Source organism: Zootoca vivipara, chromosome 5 (genome assembly GCF_963506605.1).
Source record: "Zootoca vivipara chromosome 5, rZooViv1.1, whole genome shotgun sequence".
NCBI classification, from domain to species: Eukaryota; Metazoa; Chordata; class Lepidosauria; order Squamata; family Lacertidae; genus Zootoca; species Zootoca vivipara.
Genome location: NC_083280.1, coordinates 24321350 through 24341542, shown reverse-complemented (window position 1 = coordinate 24341542; position 20193 = coordinate 24321350).

Below are 20193 nucleotides of genomic sequence, written 5' to 3'. Positions count from 1 at the left end.
TCCCTCTGGTTACTTCTCCTTCCCCTTCCTCAGAAAGAGAAATCACACTGTTGCACATGCGCGCACACATACAGACAGAGATTCTTTGCTTTTCGATGGGGTGTGGGTAAAAGTTGGACCGAGTAGAATTAAAACAGATCCTCTTGAATTTGAATCACTTTACAGGGTTTTCCCCCCAAAAAATTGACAATCAAAATTAAAACTAACAGTAGTCAACCGCACAGTAAAAATCACAGATCTTGGTGCCTTACTAGCATCACGTAAACCTTAGTTTGTCTCCAACGTATAACAGAAAATCCCTTGAAAAGCCCAAAGAGCCTCGAAAAGCCCATAGAGCTGAAGGAGGAAGTGGGGAAGAGCAACGCTCTTTCTCACTTCCCCTGTAAACTACAGTATTCCCTTTTCAGGGAAGGGGAGGAGAGAATGTCACCCTTGTCTCTCATGAGGGTGCAGGGCTTTCATGGGTGCTAAGGGAAGTCCTCCAGGGTGCTATTACGCTTGAGGGTGCCACACTGGCAATCCCAGAACCAGATGGGCAAATAAGTCTGACCTGGTAGAAGGCAAGATCTTTGCAGCATGAGCTCAGCCCCTTTTATTCCACAGTGGTGGCAGGAGGAACAATAATCTAGCGCAGTGGTTCTTGTTATTACGGATCACCTGAGAAATGTGGGCGGTCTCAGTAGGCTGCTTATTAACCCCACTTTTTTTTTTTTTTACAAGTCAAAGCACATGCACAGCTCATAATCTAATAACATTGTTTTCTCTAGCATGCCAGCATCATAATCAAAACCAGCATGATATTATGAAAATCACAGGCTGTAGGCCAGGCTGCTGAGAAGACCTCCTTTAACTGGTAAACTTTAAAAGGGGAAATTAGCACTGTATTCAAAGGCTGAAAACGAGGGCCTTGTTATATTGCTTGATAACCCAGGTCAAAACAGCCTCGATCATTAAAAAGAAATCACGTGCATTGCCAAGTACAAATAGTCTCAATTCTTCCATATCCTTTCTGTGGACTAGCAGGACAGAGGTCACAGACCTCCAGTGGTTCATGGAACTTCTGATTTAGCTGGGAAACAACAGAAAGTTGACCCCCCCAAAAAAGAGCACCAGGCTCTGTCACCCATCAGCCCACCTCCCAATTGGGAGCCCTCTCCCAATTCCATGAAGAAATCCCCCCCCCAATGGCAGGCGAAACTAATTTCCCAGCTTGCTCACTTAGACTTAGATCATCTTGTAGGTGCATGACTGGTTGTTCCTTGAGTTGGTGAGGCTCATTGGAAGTCGACATGAAATTAAGCCCTTTGTGTCAATGTGGAATGCTCTCCAACAGAGATTCAGCAGCGATCTTAAACAAATGCTTGCTGAAAACTTCATTATTATTTTTTGCCACCAAGCTTATGCAGACAACCAAGATTTCTGTAATAGCTGGTTAGTGATCTGTCTTTTAGAACAAATCTGTAGTTTTTATTGCGATTTTTTAAAAAAAGAAAATGGGAAATTGGGGCATGCAAGCATTTGTGTACATTTACAAGGGCTTAAAGCTCGTCTTAGATGGGCAAGGTATTGGAAAGAGAGATCAGAGATCTCTTGGGAGTTTAGGGAAAGGCCGTAACCCAGTTTCAATCACCAGCATCTCCAGGTAGGGCTAGGTTAGGTAGGACCCCTGCCTAAAACCCTGAAGAGCTCTGCCAATCAATGTAAATACTGAACTAGATGGAATTGTAGCACTGTGCGAGGTAAAGTACAGTTCTCAGAATTATTTGAGGGAAGTCATGTGCTTTAAATATATGGTGCATAAAAGGTAAAGGTAGCCCTGACTGTTACGGTAGGTCCAGTCACGGACGACTCTGGGGTTGGAGAAGGATGTCTTAACTCGATTGGGGAAGATGTCCTTAAAGCAAGCGTGGGAAACCTCAAGGTGAAATTTACATTTCTTGTTCTGTTCCCCTTTGTCTCTAGAACTACCCAGCATTAATATATGGCAAGTTGATCAGACAGAAATGTGGCCCTCAGACTTAAATTATTTCCCCCTTCCCTGCCTTAAAGGTAGATTCACACTTATCCTTTCAGATATTTTATACTGCATCCCATGGGCTCATCTCGCTCTATAGGCCGAGGGGGCCGGCGTTTGTCCGCAGACAGCTTCCGAGTCATGTGGCCAGCATGACTAAGCCGCTTGTGGCAAACCAGAGTAGCGCATGGAAACAGCATTTATCTTCCCGCCAGAGTGGTACCTATTTATCTACTTGCACTTGACATGCTTTCGAACTGCTAGGTGAGCAGGAGCTGGGACCGAACGACGGGAGCTCACCCCGTCGCGGGGATTCGAACCGCCGACCTTCCAATCAGCAAGCCCTAGGCTCTGTGGTTTAGACCACAGCGCCACCCGCATCCCATATGGTGCATACACAGATGTAATTAGATGGCAGGGTGTACCTAGGCTGATGGAACAAAGAAACCTGAATGGTTGCATCCCCATTTTTGAAATTGAGACTTCTTATGGTTACGCGGCTCGAACCAAACCTCAAAGCTTGCTTGTGGGGCGGAGAAGAGAATTAACCGTGAGGGTATATTGCATTAGTGAAGCTAGCGATTAATTTAAGGTAGTTAATTTAGCAGCATCCTATTTATCACAGCTTTCACATTGTGCTGATACAGTTGCTTCACTTTAATCCCAGCAATTAATGCCAGCATGTCTCTCTTCCTCCTATGACTATACAGCACTGGATAAACTGCACGGGATGCAGTATAAAATATCTGAAAGGATAAGTGTGAATCTACCGGCGCTGTGGGCTAAACCACAGAGCCTAGGGCTTGCTGATCAGAAGGTCGGCGGTTCGAATCCCTGTGACGGGGTGAGCTCCCGTTGCTTGGTCCCGGCTCCTGCCAACCTAGCAGTTCAAAAGCACATCAAAATGCAAGTAGATAAATAGGAACCACTATAGCGGGAAGGTAAACGGCGTTTCCATGTGCTGCTCTGGTTTGCCAGAAGTGGCTTTGTCATGCTGGCCACATGACCTGGAAGCTGTACGCCGGCTCCCTCAGCCAATAATGCGAGATGAGCGCGCAACCCCAGAGTCGGTCATGACTGGACCTAATGGTCAGGGGGTCCCTTTACCTTTACCTTACCTTTAAGGCAGGAAAGGGGGAATAATTTAAGTCTGAGTGCCACATTTCTGTCTGATCAACTTGCCATATATTAATGCTGGGTAGTTCTAGAGACAAAGGGGAACAGAACAAGAAATGTAAATTTTACCTTGAGGTTTCCCTCCCTTGCTTTAAGGGCATCTTCCCCAATTGAGTTAAGACATGCTTCTCCAACCTGGTGCATTACATTTCAGTTCAGAGACAATAGGTATCATTTGACTAAAGGAGCGTGGAAGGACAACTTCTCCATTGTTGGCTATGGAAGTGGAAAGATCTCCGTCTCCCATGGCCTACAAAGGGAAGTCTGCACACAACTGTGTCAGGAAATGTCCACAGGCAGGGTTTGGAAAATCCAGCAGCACAAAAAATGCCCCGCAACACCCAAAAACGTAATGGGGAGAGGGATCAACTGCTACAGCCTATTCCCAAAAGTTTGAAATATATTTCTATCACTGCACACATGAATATATAATGGAAATTTTTAAAATAATAACGAGGAGGAGGATTGAAAACCAAGCCCTTCATAGTCTGGGGGTGGGGGTGGTTTGAGATTCACCTAGGTTGGAAAGCAAACATTGGCATGAATGCTTTCAGGATATTGCTTCTTTGCAAAGTACTGCCTAAATGCAATTGAAAGGGATCATTGTGTTACATCAGCAAATAAAAAGGCACAGAGAGAACAGAGAACATGAGATATCATGCAGCAGCCTTTCAAAGATACAAATAAAGTGAATAAAACACAGCTTGTTTATGCTGTGGTGAAAGGATTGCAACATCTTAGGTTCATGGCGAAAGATGGTGGCATTATTAAAAATGTAATAAAGCCATACTGCTGCTTCTGATTACGGGTAAGAACCGGCTAGAAATACATTTCAAGGCAATTATGGGCAGTCTTTCATAATCTTAAAGAAAGTTTTTCATATGATCTCAGCTTCTTTTACACAAAGAGTTGGGCTTTGTTCAAAGTTTGCTTCATTACCCTCATATGTTTTGCTGGTTATTTTAAAAACAAAAACAAAAAGAGGATATTGTCATGGATTTGGCCACCTTCATCACTGTGATTAACCAGCCAGAGACTTTAAGAAAGGAACTTTACTGACGTTGAATTACTGAGGGATGCTTTTTCTGATGGGCTAGGATCCAGCCTTCAGAAGGTAACAGCTCTCCATGCTAGAGGCAAGGATAGGCAAACAAATGAAGATAGATTTGCAGTTGAAGCTGGATAAAATGAGAAGCATCTTGGGGTACAGGGGGCCCTATTTGGGAATCAGGTCCAGGTGTACATATTTACTGCAGAAGCATCTGTAAATTAAATAAATGTTGCAAAACCACTGCGATTCTCTAGTGCAGGCACAGGCAGACTTGGCCCTCCAGATGTTTTGGGACTACAACTCCCATCATCCCTAACAGGACCAGTGGTCAGGGATGATGGGAGTTCTAGTCCCAAAACATCTGGAGGGCCGAGTTTGCCTATGCCTGTTCTAGTGTCTTCTTCTCCCAAGGAAACACTGTAGTGTTAAGACTGGAACCTCTCTAAGAATAAAACTGGGGTCAGTAGTGGGATTATTCTTCCTTGGAGAGAAAACTGTGAGCTAATATTATAGAGCCTGAGTGGAGGAAATGAGAGCTGGATTCCTAGTAGAAATGGGGGTGGTCTGATGGCTTTAAATTAACCTTAAAATAAGAACTAAAAGCACAGTGAGCAGAATGCAACCCTCCCAAATGCACCTGCCTGGAGGTGAACACTTTGCTTGTTCAACTACTACAAGGGGTCAAAGCTGGCCTAGAGGTCTGCCCATGTATATGTCATAGCTGCCAAGTCTCCCGTTTTTCGCAGGAAACCCCCGTATTTTAAACCGTTTCCCGCTGGCGAGCCCGGATTGGAAAAAATCCTGTAAATCCCCTGGATTTCCTACTTGCCAGGGAGGCTCCATTCTGGGTCCTGGCACCACCCGATTTCCGGTGCCCATACATGGGTAGCGCGGCACCGGAAGTCGCTTCTACGCACATGCATAGAAGCGACTTCCGGTGCCGCTCCGCCCATGTCTGGGCACCGAAAATCGGGCAGAGCGGCACCGGAAGTCACTTCTACGCATGTCTGGACATGCATAGAAGCGACTTCCGTTGCTGCGCCGTTGCTGATCCCACATTTTTCAGTGGGAGACTTGGCATCACCAGCTTTTTACACTCCAGGTGTTTTGGGTTACAATAGTATGAAACGTTGGACCCCCATATGACTATGTGAAGGATAGGGGAAGAGGCTGCCACAGCAATCATGCCCTCCCCCTGCTCTCCTGCTATTCATTCATCTGAAAAGGATTCCAGTCTTTTTGTACTGCTAATAGTGAATACTGGCTGAGTAGCCTGTTTGTCTGGTAAGAACTTCTTATGTTGTTTTTTTTTGTTAAGCTGTCCATTTACATTTATTTATTTTCCAGGAGAAACTGCTATGCATTATGAAGAGACCTGACCTTTTTGGGAGAGAGGAAGGGGACGGGGGATGGGGGCCTGCAAGTTTGATCATCTTAATCACTGGGAATGTGCCCAGAGATTTAAACAAAGGAATCCTAGTGGTCCTTAATGACTAGAAGCAAGGTGTTGTTGGTGTTGTTTTTGTTGTTGTTGTTTGCTTTTTTTAATGGTCTGGGATCCAGTCTTCAGGAGGTGATATTCTGAAGTCTAGAAGGAGAGATAGAGGGGCAGTTTGAAGCTGGCTTTACCACAGAGAGAGAGAGAGAGAGAGAGAGAGAGAGAGAGAGAGAGAGAGAGAGAGAGAGAGAGAGAGAGAGAGAGAGAGAGGCAAAGTACCTTGGCTAGATGTAAAGAGCCTTGGGGCATAGGGCCTCTTCTCAATCTCTGGCATCTCCAGTTGAATGTTCAAGAAGCAGGTGACATGAAAAACTCTCTTCCCAAGTCTCTGGACTATGCTCCCAACCTGAGTGGACAATATTGGGCTAGCCCATCATGGCCAAACCTGATGTCCTCCAGATGTTCCAGGCTAGAATTCCCACCCGTCCTGGTTAGCACATCTGGAGGGCACCAGGCTGGGCAAGGCAAGGCTAGATGGACACAGTGGTGGACCTACATTTGGGGGGCACTGAAGCTTGAACTGTTATGGGGTCCCCTTCTCAACCAGCAACAAGGTCTGGGTAACCGCTGTTATCTTCTTCAGTGGGGTTTTCCCACGAGTTTGCGTTTTTGGTATCTACTTAAGTACTTTTGTGACCTTGTTGTTGCTTTTCTGGGGTCTTGACCTCTGACCAGAGAGAGAGAGAGAGAGAGAGAAGAGAGAGGGCGGAATTACCTTAGCCACGGCAGAACAGCAAACTTGCTGTGACATAGGGGGTGCCAACTTGGAAACAAAATTGGGGGAGGGGGCAGGTAAGCTTCTCCGCCCCACATAATCAATCAGATCACAAGACACGGCACACGCACACCATTTGAATGACAATGTCCACCAACTTGGGGGGCGGTGGCTCCCTCAAATATTTGGGGGGCCAAAGGGACCTCGGCCCCTAGGAGTTGGCTCCTATGCCATGACATTTCACCTTTGCACCATCTATGCTACTGACTCTCAAGCTTTGGGATTGTCGAAATAGAATCATAGAATCATAGAATCATAGAATCATAGAGTTGGAAGAGACCACAAGGGCCATCCAGTCCAACCCCCTGCCAAGCAGGAAACACCATCAAAGCATTCCTGACAGATGGCTGTCAAGCCTCTGCTTAAAGACCTCCAAAGAAGGAGACTCCACCACACTCCTTGGCAGCAAATTCCACTGCCGAACAGCTCTTACTGTCAGGAAGTTCTTCCTAATGTTTAGGTGGAATTTTCTTTCTTGTAGTTTGAATCCGTTGCTCCGTGTCCGCTTCTCTGGAGCAGCAGAAAACAACCTTTCTCCCTCCTCTATATGACATCCTTTTATATATTTGAACATGGTTATCATATCACCCCTTAACCTTCTCTTCTCCAGGCTAAACATACCCAGCTCTCTAAGCCGTTCCTCATAAGGCATCGTTTCCAGGCCTTTGACCATTTTGGTTGCCCTCTTCTGGACACGTTCCAGCTTATCAGTATCCTTCTTGAACTGTGGTGCCCAGAACTGGACACAGTACTCCAGGTGAGGTCTGACCAGAGCAGAATACAGTGGTACTATTACTTCCCTTGATCTAGATGCTATACTCCTATTGATGCAGCCCAGAATTGCATTGGCTTTTTTAGCTGCTGCATCACACTGCTGACTCATGTCAAGTTTGTGGTCTACCAAGACTCCTAGATCCTTTTCACATGTACTGCTCTCAAGCCAGGTGTCTCCCATCCTGTATTTGTGCCTTTCATTTTTTTTGCCCAAGTGTAGTACTTTACATTTCTCCTTGTTAAAATTCATTTTGTTTGCTTTGGCCCAGTTGTCTAATCTGTTAAGGTCATTCTGAAGTGTGATCCTGTCCTCTGGGGTGTTAGCCACCCCTCCCAATTTGGTGTCATCTGCAAACTTGCTCAGGATGCCCTCAAGCCCATCATCCAAGTCATTGATAAAGATGTTGAACAAGACTGGGCCCAAGACAGAACCCTGTGGCACCCCACTAGTCACTACTCTCCAGGATGAGGAGGAGCCATTGATGAGCACCCTTTGGGTTCGGTCAGTAAGCCAGTTACAAATCCACTGAATGGTAGCATTGTCTAGCCCACATTTTACCAGCTTCTTTACAAGAATATCATGGGGCACCTTGTCAAAGGCCTTGCTGAAATCAAGATAGGCTACATCCACAGCGTTCCCTTCATCTACCAGGCTTGTAATTCTGTCAAAAAATGAGATCAGATTAGTCTGACATGACTTATTTTTCAGGAACCCATGCTGACTTTTAGTGATCACAGAGTTTCTTTCTAGGTGCTCACAGACTGTTTGCTTAATGATCTGCTCTAGAATCTTTCCTGGTATTGATGTCAGGCTGACTGGGCGGTAATTGTTTGGGTCCTCTCTTTTCCCCTTTTTGAAAATAGGGACAACATTTGCCCTCCTCCAGTCTGCTGGAACTTCGCCTGTTCTCCAGGAATTTTCAAAGATTATTGCCAGTGGTTCTGAAATCACCTCTGCCAGTTCTTTTAATACTCTTGGATGTAGTTCATCTGGCCCGGGAGACTTGAATACATCTAAACTAGACAAGTATTCTTGTACTACCTCCTTACTTATTCTGGGCTGTGTTTCCCCTGCTGAATCATCTGCTCCATATTCTTCAGGTCGGGCGTTGTTTTCTTTCTTGGAGAAGACTGAGGCAAAGAAGGCATTGAGGAGTTCTGCCCTTTCTCTGTCCCCTGTTTGCATTTCACCATCTTCTCCTCTGAGTGACCCCACTGTTTCCTTGTTTTTCCTTTTGCTACGGACATACCCATAAAAGCCCTTTTTGTTGCTTTTAACCTCTCTAGCGAGCCTGAGTTCATTCTGTGCTTTAGCTTTTCTGACTTTGTCTCTACACGTGCTGGCTATATGTTTGAATTCCTCTCTGGAGATTTCCCCCCTTTTCCATTTTTTGTACATATCCCTTTTAAATCTTAACTCAGTCAAAAGTTCTTTAGATAGCCAGCCTGGCTTCTTTAGGCACCTTCCATGTTTCCGTCTCATTGGTATTGCCTGAAGTTGTGCTTTTAATATCTCCCTTTTAACAAACTCCCAACCATCATGAACTCCCTTCCCTTTTAGTATTACTGTCCATGGGATTTCACCCAGCGTTTCCCTAAGTTTTCTGAAGTCGGCTTTCTTAAAGTCTAGAATTTGGACCTTAGAATGCTTGGTTGCTCCTTTCCGCTGGATAATAAACTCCAGAAGAGCATGGTCACTCCCACCTAATGATCCTGCCACTTCTACCCCACTAACCAAGTCATCACTATTGGTTAGGACCAGATCTAAAATGGCTGATCCTCTTGTTGCTTCTCCCACTTTCTGGACAATGAAGTTGTCTGCAAGGCCAGTGAGGAATCTGTTCGACCTTATGCTCTTGGCTGAGTTTGACATCCAACAAATATCAGGATAGTTGAAATCCCCCATTACTACTATCTCACTTCCTTTGGAATGCTTGGCCATCTGTTCCAGGAAGGCATCATCTGTGTCCTCAGTTTGGCTTGGGGATCTATAGTAAACTCCCACAATGAGATCACTGTTGTTTTTCTCTCCCTTAATTTTGACCCAGATACTCTCAATTTGGCTTTGAAGTTTTAAATCCTGGATCTCTTCACAGGTATACATATCCCTAACATATAAAGCTACTCCTCCTCCTTTCCTGTTTGGTCTATTTCTCTTAAATAGATTGTATCCCTCTATTACTACATTCCAGTCATGAGACTCATCCCACCAGGTTTCAGTGATGCCTATTATGTCATATTTAGTTTGCTGTACCAAGAGCTCAAGTTCATCTTGTTTATTTCCCATGCTCTGTGCATTAGTATACAGACATTGAAGACCGTTGATCATTCCCCCATGTCTCTTATTTAAGGATATTTTCGTCCCACCACTAGGTCTGCATGCTGCTTGCTCCATTTGGTCCTTGACATTTGGATGATCATCTTCAGCATTTGATAGACTCCTACCTTCAGGACCACTGTCTCCCTCCCCCCCATAAGTCAGTTTAAAGCCCTCCTGATGAGGTTTTTGAGTTTTGTGGCAAAAACATTCCTCCCAACTTTTGTGAGGTGCAGTCCATCACTTGCCAGAAGTCCATCTTCAAGAAACTGCAGACCGTGATCTAGGAATCCAAACCGTTCCTGTTTGCACCATTTGCGAAGCCAGTTGTTCACTTCCCCTATTTTTCCCTCTCTCCCTGGGCCATGTCGTTCAACTGGAAGGACAGAAGAGATGACAATTTGTGCATCTAATTGCTTCAACTTCCTGCCCAGAGCCTCATAATCATTTTTGATCTTCTGTAAGCTATGGCTTGCAGTGTCATTGGTTCCCACATGCACCAAAAGGAAGGGGTATTTGTCGGTGGGTTTTATGATTCCTTGCAGCCGTTCTGTTACATCTTTGATCTTGGCCCCAGGTAGACAGCACACCTCTCGAGACAAATATATACAAAAAGTTTGAATTGTGTGATTCAGATGGGATCTACGAGACTCTTAAAAAAAATTTTTTTAAAGGAATGTGAACTAAAGTTCACACCCCTCCGGGATTAGGGCCCCTGAAGCCTAAGATCCATTCGTTTCATAGTATGGACATATCTGAAGGAAGACAATCAGGTTCTGTGTACAACCCTCATGTTATGTACTAAGCTTGGGTCCTAGAACAATAGGTAAGTAGGATCCTCACTTGCCCAGCAAGGTATTTTTCAACTTCTGCCCCTTTGTTTGGGTCCAGACAAGGAGAAAAGCATGAGAAGGCAAGCATCAATTGGAGTGCTTGAAAGCAGCAGCAGCAGCAGCAGCATACACAAACAGTTTTAAAACAACATTTGGGCTGTGGTATATGGTATGGTGTATTGCAGCCTGCACAAATTTCATGGACCTTGTCGAAAGGACCAGGGTATAATTCCCAGACATCAAACACTTCATTTGTGGTTTGCAGGCACCTTGCAGCAATGTGGATAGACAGGCTTTTTTTAAAAAAAAAAAAACCTAGGTGAAAGACTGTAGGCAAGAGGGTCATCTTTATTTAACCAGTGTAAACACAAGCCCACAAGTGAAGTGGGCAGAGTTACTCTGGAATTGCACCTCATTTACAAACAAGAACCTGTAGGGCTGCATTTCTTTCCCCCCACATTCCCCCCCTATATATATATATATATATATATATATATATATATATATATATATATATATATATGAGCGAGAAATGAGCCAAATATATTAGAATTGTTACAGTCAGGGGAAATGTCACAAAAAGCCATAAACAACAAACAAATCTTAATATACCCTTAAAGATTTACTCACTGTGCAAGGTTTTTATCTGAGCTGTAAGTCCATCATATGCATGAAATTAAATTTAATTTACCTTATCTTTGCATTACTATCATTGACCTTACCAAGTAATGGCCATTTGAGTCCTTAAAAGTGAAGATATTTGAGCCTTTCCCATTCAGCTAGGATTTACCTGGACGGAAATATAGCACATAATTAGTCACTAGCACATATTCAAAATCTGCATCAGTGAGAAAAATAAGAGAAATGGAGTACTTAAAATTGAGTATTAATTACACCTCAACGGAACCACAACCTTGAGGAAAGACTATGAAATCAATAAGAAACCATTGTGCATTTAACACACAATAACTGATTATGTGGACAGGCCACAAGTATCTGTAATAGAGATCCAATATTGTTGCCAAGGCCCAGGTTTCGATATGATTTTATTTATTTATACAATTTATTGTTAGCCGTGTGTACCAGAGAGCCCTAACCTCAACATCAGAAAGTTATCCACAGTTGCCAACTTTTAAAAGTGCCTGACAATTGGAGAGCTAAGGATACAGCAATGGTTAGAACACATGTTTGCAAAACTTGGGAGAGTTCATGTCAGCCACAATATTATAATATTTGTGAATGTTTTTATTAAACTTTTTATGTACAACAATACCCCCAAAGTGCAATGCATAACTAGGGAAAACCCAATATGGAAAACTGCTTAAGAATTCAATATCATCCATCAAATAAAGACCATTTGTGTTATTTTTCAATATTAGTGTTTCCTGACATATCTTTATACAGTAAGCCATGAGTAGCTGTCAATCATTTTAGTTTTGTGCAATGTGTGTATGCAATACCATGCTGCTTGAAAATTTTCCTTGCTTTTTGTTAAGCTTCTCCTGTCTTTTATTTGTTGAGGTAGTTTTTCCATTAAAACAATTGTCCATATTTGCCAACACCATTCATTCATCAAGTTTTCTCCCAGAATTTTCCCTTCTCCTGGCTACTGTTAATCTTGCTGCTATAAACATTTTAGTCATAAGACTTTTGTGTTTTCCATCTTGTCCTTTTTCATCAAGGATGATGAATGGAGCAATGCTTGGCTCCAAAGTAACTAATTGTCCTATCATCAGTCCTATTTCATGAAAGACTCTCCTTCAAAATATTTTGTGGAAGAAAATATCCTATTCCCAACACACCCTTCACACAATACCAGCCACAGTATTGCTGATCTAGTCTAGTGACAGTGGACTATATTGACCATACAACTAGTCTAGTGAGAACAATGTGTGGATCAGGGTGAGTCCGATCCCACAAGTGAATCCATTGGATCTGTTTAGGTACCTGTGATTTGGCTATCCCATGCAGCCAACTTTTACACCGCATTGATGGAACCCAGATGTCACCTTCCTTCCTAGAACTGACTGGTGTTCTCCAAGCTGATCATGTCAACCGTCTCTTTCGCCATAGCTACATGTGAAGATTTCTGAACTAGAGATTCTGAACACTACATTTCCTTTCCTGTATATAAAATTTCAGGCCTTTGCTGAAAGGGGGAGACTCCATCAGGCAAGGCCTCTTTCCACCTGCCTTGCCTCACCCTCCAGTCTATATTTTTCAATTTGTATGGTATTGTTTTATGCATTGTGGCTTGCTGTTGTTTTATTGATTATTGTTTTGAAATTATTTATTGTAAATGTTAAGAGTGGGTTTCTGTTTAATGTTCATATGCTGATACTATTCTATACTATTGTAATGATTGTTGAATGTTACATTATTTGATTGCTTATTTTAAAGCTTTGTTTTATTATCACATTTTTGTATTGCATTAGATTCTGTTTCTTCAGCTTGTAAACCGCCTTGAGTATTGTAGGATAGAAAGGCGGTATACAAATTAAAAGTGAAGTGAAGTGAAGTGAAGTGAAAGTTCTTCACTCTAAGGCACACCAGTGATTTTCAGGACTGTCCTTCATATGAAGAGAAAGCTGAAACTGCTCCTTTTGATCATGGGGGTCTTTAACCCCAAAGCAAATGTACAGGAAGCATGTCACTGAAGTTTGTAGCGGGAGGAAATGTGGAGTTGGGACTACTTAGCAGGGCCTGCAATACCGACGACTGACCAAGGGGTGCATTCCTAAGGTTTCAACTTGGCAGATGTAATGGTATAGGTGCCCATGCCAAAGTATTAAAGGAGCGAAAATGTGCCAACTGGTGACCTAGGCTCACTGACTGTGTTCCAAAAGCAATGAAGACTAGGTTCATTGTGCCAGCGCCCTACTCTGCTTCAGCACTCAAAACTTTGCCATTTCTACAAGTCGGAGCGAGGATCGTTGACACCAAAAAGTGCACCCCATGCTAATTCCATGTCTTTATGTCTCTCTGTGTTACTTCTGAGCAGCCAGAATGTTTATGAACATTCAGTGTCACCATAGCTTCTCAGCTGCCAGCTCATAACCATTAGCTACCGTAGTTTTCAGCCTGTTCTATAAATAAGTTTTGGCTTGGCTTTGCAATGAAAGGGTCAGAAACAAAGGCCATTTTGTGCCAGATTTTCCCCGCTTTAAACACGGTATACAAATTAAGCAAATTAATAAGAAATTAAAACAAGGGAAAGAGCAGAGAAACTTGAAACCCCTTGATTAACCCATTTCTTCCTCCTTTTAGATCTTCTTATCAGGATATCTCTCTCATGTCTTGCCCAAGGGAGTGTCCTTTCTGTTACCCAGTTCAAGGATCCTTCTTCAGTTTATAGATCCTTACTCTAAGAGGGTGTAGCTGTTGTTCCTTAGTTGTATAATTTCTCTCTTTAACCCCCCTCCACCCTCTCCTCCAGTCTATTAAACAATCACCTTTTGTGCCTCTTTCACAGAAACACGCATTCTTCTGCTGCGCAAGATATTTAAGTTTTAATGGTTACAAAGTTTGAGAAAGTAGCTTGAAACATTACTCTCAAATATCTGATCTACCAACAAGCCTCCAAGGTATAATTACCTGACGTCTGCTAACCGGTTCAGCCAATTTCCATTCAAAATGATTTTCCAAGCTCACCCATCCATGAAAGGGTTAGCGATTGTAAACTGGAGGGCAAATGGGAGGAGGAACATTAGTGGGTAGAGGAAAATAAATTAGAGATTCTTTTGATTTAGTTTAGTTTCAAGGACAAACACGTGCCCCTTTCTGGCACAGGAACACACACACAAAAAGGAGTCTGGAGAGAGTTCATGAAATACCATTGCAAACGAAGTTGTTGTAAGGCATGTCATACTCTTTTAACAGTGTAAAGCTTACCAGTGAAAACTTGTTTCTCCATGCAAATGCAAAGGCCTGGTTTACCTTTAAACAATATTAACATTAAATCTAATTATGCAGGAATCTGCTGTCAAGCTGAATTATTTAAGATTTTATGTACACAGTAAAACAAATGTGGAATATCTTCAATGACCTAGGGTGGGTTTCAAATTATTTATATTAACTTCAGAATTACTCAGAATGCTTTGATATGTCTGCCATTAAAAACTCCTAAGCAAGAAGGGCCCCCCAAATTTGGTGCAGTCTTGCATCCTACTGAACTCTACACTGCTGTTTTTCAAATGTTGGGTAAGGATCCCAAATGAATCATGCTCAGATCTAAGGAGAGTTTGCACCTGTGAAGCCAGCGCTATTGTATTGTCATTTACAGTGTGTTAGAAAATGGAGAACAATAACCAAAAACAAAACAGAGAGAGGCTGTAGATGTGCTGGACCACTGTCTTGACCTTGGTAATGGACTGGATGAGAGCCAGTAAACTGAAGCTCAAACTAAATAAGATTGAAGCCTTTTTAGTGGGTGGTTCCCTAGACCAGAATGGATGGGAGGCTGCTTGCTCTTGATGAGGTGACAGGCCAACTGAAGGAGCAGCTCCACAGCTTGGGATGCCCAGCTGCATCCCTATCTAGACAAGGATAGCCTGTCTTGTGAAACATGGACCAGTTATAAACGCTATCTCCAACTCCTCAAAAGATTCCATCAACGGTGTCTCCGAAAATTTTTGCACATCACTTGGGAAGACAGGCGAACTAATACAGTATCAGTGTACTGGGAAGAAGCAAAGATCACCAGTGTTGAAGCAATGATTCTTCAACATCAACTTTGTTGGACTGGTCATGTTGTGTGGATGCCTGATGATCGTCTTCCAAAGCAACTACTCTATTCCAAACTTAAAAAATGGAAAACGTAATGCTGGTGATCAACAAAAGTGGATTAAAGACTGTCTCAAGGCAAATCTTAAAAAGTGTAGGATAAACACTGACAACTGGGAAACACTAGCTGCGAGTGCTCCAATTGGAGAACAGCCTTTACCAAAGGTGTCATGGGCTTTGAAGACACTTGAACACAGGACGCAAGGGAGAAATGTGCTAAGAGGAAGGCACGCTTGGCAAATCCACACCGTGATCAACTCCCACCCGGAAACCAATGTCCACATTGTGGAAGGACGTGTGGATCCAGAATTGGCCTCCACAGTCACTTACGGACCCATTGTTAAATCCACGTTTATGGAAGACAATCTTACTCGGCTACGAGTGATCGCCAAAGAAAGAGAAGAGAACTTTTGTTGTCTGTGCTTTAGTAACCTCTAGGTTAGATTACTGCAACATGTTATACATGGGGCTGCCTCTGAAGACGGTCCAGAAACTTCAGCTGATGCCAGATTCAGTGGCCAGGTTACTCACTGGGGCAAGATGGTTTGAGCATATTGTAGAATGTCAGTCCTGACCTGACTGCACTGGCTAAAAATCTGTTTCCAAGCAAAGTTCAAAGTGCTGGTTATGACCTATTAAGCCTCAAATGGTTCAGAACTGTTATACCTCAATGACCTCTCTTCATATGAACTGGCCTGGACCCTGTGCTCAACATCTGAGACCCCTTTTCATGTGCCTCCTCCGCAAGAGGTCCAGAGGGCAGAACATGAGAATGGGCCTTTTCTGTGTGTGGGCTCACCATTTGTGGAGTGCTCTCCCCAGGAAGGCTCGCCTGGCACCTTCATCTCTAGGTGCCAGGTCCAACATTCTAACCACTACACCACACCGGCTTTCTGGTTTAAATACCGTATAAAGAACTGTAAGAAGGAAGAGCAGCAGGGGTCTTGATGGTGCCCACAAACACTTCACCCCTGGGTTGCAAAACTAAGCAGGTACACACATCATAGTCTTGTTCCCTGTTATGGTAAGGGACATTATATTTTAATGAAATTGCAACAATTGTTTCCAGATTTGGAATTACCAGTATACGTACAAGTTGGCACATGCAGATTTGCATCTTCTTTTGTGGTAATGCATTTATTTTAGCAATGCCTAAGGGTCCTCCAGGCATCCTTTTTGTTGCTCATCCATGATGCTTTGAGCTCATGATGGTGTCAGAACAGTTATACACAGGTGCCTGCAAAAGTTTGGGTGAAGTCAGGCTGTTGAATTTCCAGTCAGTACATGTCCTATAGCTTTCTGCTGAAATCCCATGATTTATTTATTTTTATATACCACAAATGTTCCTGGGTGTTTCCTCCCACTTTTATTGTGCTTCCTCAGACGTCAGTAAAGCAGAAATATTGGGGATGCACTGCTGTACCTTGCGGCTTATGCCAGAACTAAGTGCTTCATTTGGGTATTGTGACTTTTCTGCCATGTGTCTGAGCATGAAGAAGCTCAGTCAGGGGGTTTCCTGCACACACTACTTGGCTACATGGCTGGGATTACGGAAGACTCTCCAAATGTCCTCTTTCATACCGGATAGACCAGTATTTCTGGTGTGGCCTAAACTGGTGTACACTTTCCATTTGTTCAAAGTTCCTTCAGTTTTGCAAGGTGGCCAGCAGGTAGTGTATTCTGCTTCTTCTAAATGTAAAAAAAAGGAACTGGCAAGTCAGACTCTTCCCTAGGGAATTGTGCAGCCCCTGACTGTATCCTTAAGAGAGGGGGGGAGTAGAATATTATTGTCCTACCCTTGGGGCCCCTTCCAACTCCACAGTTCTATGGTTCTATGAGTTCTGCCCCCTCCCTTCTTTCCCAAAACCCCTGGTCTGAAACCTCTGTTTTAAAAGCACACATTTTTTCCTGTGGTGACATCACACCCTCTATTAACCCTGGCAACCTCCTCCTCTCAGTTCTTATGTTTCTGACCATTTCTTAGCCTGGGGGAGCACAGCATCTGCATGCTCAGTTTTTCTTAATGACCCAGTACGTGGCTCTCTTTGTGTTCTTAATGGCAACTCTATCAGCAATCTCCTGAACAGGAGAACTGGTTTAGCCTGTCTTTTTCACTGGCGTGGAATCTTCCCTTCGTGCTCTAAATATTAGCTAAACTCTGCCCTTTACTAAAGTTAGGATTATGGGGAACCTGCCCCCACTGCCCCAAATTCATAACAACAATATGGTGGTGGTGTAAAATAAAATTAATTAAATGACAGAAAATAAGGAACAAAAGGCGAAACCTGAATCGAATTAATCCCCCCCCCCCCCGAATTGGCAAAACAGAAACAGTTTCAGAACTCTGGTTGTTGTTTTAAGGACAACATTTTTCACCTGTGTAACATAACACCCATGTTACCCCTTGTTTCACAGACCCAACCATCTTCCTTTGATGGGCCATCAACACATTTGTCATGTTTCCATCCCAGGGGAAGACTCCATGCATTTGGTAATTTCTAGCATTCAATCATTTCTAACATTCACTAACTTCTTAGAATGATGGACACTTTTGCACCCCCAAATTCTGGTAGCCCAAATCTGTACCAATACTTTGCTTCTTCCACATCCCACCTGAAACTCAACAAGACCTAGATCCAATGCTTAAGAAGCATCAGGGTTGCTTGTTGCTTGCAAAATGGAAGGACTGGAGCTTAAGGCTGTGTATCAATAAACAGAGGTCAAAAGTCCTGCAGCACTTTCGGGACACTCCACCCAGTGAAATGGATCTGCATCTTTTGCAAACGTCCTCAACTAGGGCTGTCATTTATTACCATGGTAAGATTTCCAGTAGCTGTGAGTCAGCTGAAATTAGAACTTCATCGGTTTTACACCTCTGGAAGTAAATACACTAGAGTTGAAGAAATGTCACGGCTGCAGAACCCTTCCCACCTCTGTAATGTTTGGTTGTGTGGGTGAGAGAGTTGCTGCTGAAGTAGATGAAACAAGACTTTGAACAGTGCAGGGAGAGGAATGTTTTAGACGAGCGAACCATTTTCTCTTTTCAAATGGATCAAACGGATGAGAAATTCCGACTGCGAGAGCAAAACCCCCAAGAATGCGAGCCAAAAAATGACTCCACTACTGACTTTCCTATACTGTACAGTATTTCTGAAAGCGCCCTTTAATCACCAATGGGCAGATTTTATGCTCAGTTTCCATCTGATGAAGGTGGGAAGGTGTGCTCTGGATCGCAGCCACTATATAATTTCCCTTTGGATAAAGATAAAATGTGTCGTAAGTGTTTAAGGAGGTGGTGGCTGCCATATTTTTTCCTCTATGGATAGGGGTGTCTCTGGTAACAGTGTTAACATGCTGGTGACTTCCAAAACCCTATATTTGTGATCAGCATTTACAAGAATGCATATTTCTAAGGCTCCCTTTCAAAAACTACTGCGGAGACATTATTCAGAGATAGTGATTTGGTACAGAACTTTTTGATCAGAATTTTGGCAGTCTAGTAAAATAGCCATCCATCTATCTTAAGAGATAATGGAGTTCGCCTCCAGGGGAAGTCAAACCGCTGGAGAATCATAGCACCTGCTTCCTCCCACATGGCTTTTTCTGTGTTTGCTTCTGTGTTCTCCTGGGTGTTTGTTTCTGTGTTTCTGTTGTATCTGTGTTTGTTTCTGTGTTCTCCAGGGTGGAAGCCTGGGCAGTTTGTATGGAGGTCCTGGGCTGCCAAAACAACAAGACCCCATTCTCGGCCTCCTTTTCCTCTTGGAAAGCAGAGCAATAAGTTTGGCACCAGCTGGGCTGCAGGAGTTACTGGAAGGAGGCGTACAAGGCACCATCCAACCACCTTAGGGTCTCCACTCCAGATTTGTGTAGGGTTTACTCCTTAGCCTTTTCTTCTCCTGAAGATGTCCCATAAGGTAACTCGGAAATAAGCCAGACTGATTTCAGAAGAGTTTAGCGTCAAATGATTGTAAATGGAGCATAACAACTCGGAACTCAAATGTCACAAACCCGGAAGTACCGGTAGGTGTTCCGGTTTGCGAACTTTGCTTCAGAAGCCGAACGTCCGGCGTGGCTTCCATGGCTTCTGATTGGCTGTAGGAGTGTCCTCCAGCCAATCGGAAGCCGCGCCTTGGTTTCCGAACATTTCAGAAGTCAAACTGACTTCTGGAATGCATTCTGTTCAGAAACCAAGGTACGACTGTACAAAATAAATAAATGAATCCACAATTGCTTCTTCCCCAAATTGCTGCTTAAATTCCCAACACCCTTTCCCTGATTTTCATAGTCTGATCCATAAACAAATACTGTTGTTGTTTTTTAAAAAAAATTACAAGAAAGTTTAGCTAGATTATTCAAATTCAAGCTCCTCTAGTCTTACTCTTAACGGGTATAAGACTCTTTGATACAGACAAGTGTAAGGTTCATGCAAACATACATTTAACTGGGCTTAGCCTTAGTGGAAGGAGCTGGCCTGCATTCTACCTTCACAATACATTCAGCTGACATACTTATCTGTGATTCAAATACCAATCTCAGCCGTCTGTCTTGCTTTTCTTTTTCCAGCATTGTTATTTTTGAAAGTACAATGTGAATGCCTACTCATTTCTATGTTCGTTTACTGCCTTATGTTTACATTCATTTAAAAACTGTGAAATTGTTCTGAGGATGTGGATTTAAGATATCAAAAGCACCAGCCTATTATTTTGGGCATAGCTACTTTCTGCAGCAAAGCTCCCAAGTTTGATCCTGGCAATGAAATTTCATTCAACACAGTGGGTGCACTTCCATAGTGGCCTCATTCAAACGAAATGCTAAACTACGGCTTAGCATTATGCGAACGCGCCTGGGCAAATATCGGATCCCCATATTTTCTCACTCCCCTTGCACTCCCAACATGGGATCAGAAACTTTCACTTCCATCTTCAGTTGACCACAGTTGCGTTCAGGATTGGCCCAATACATTTTGGCACCTG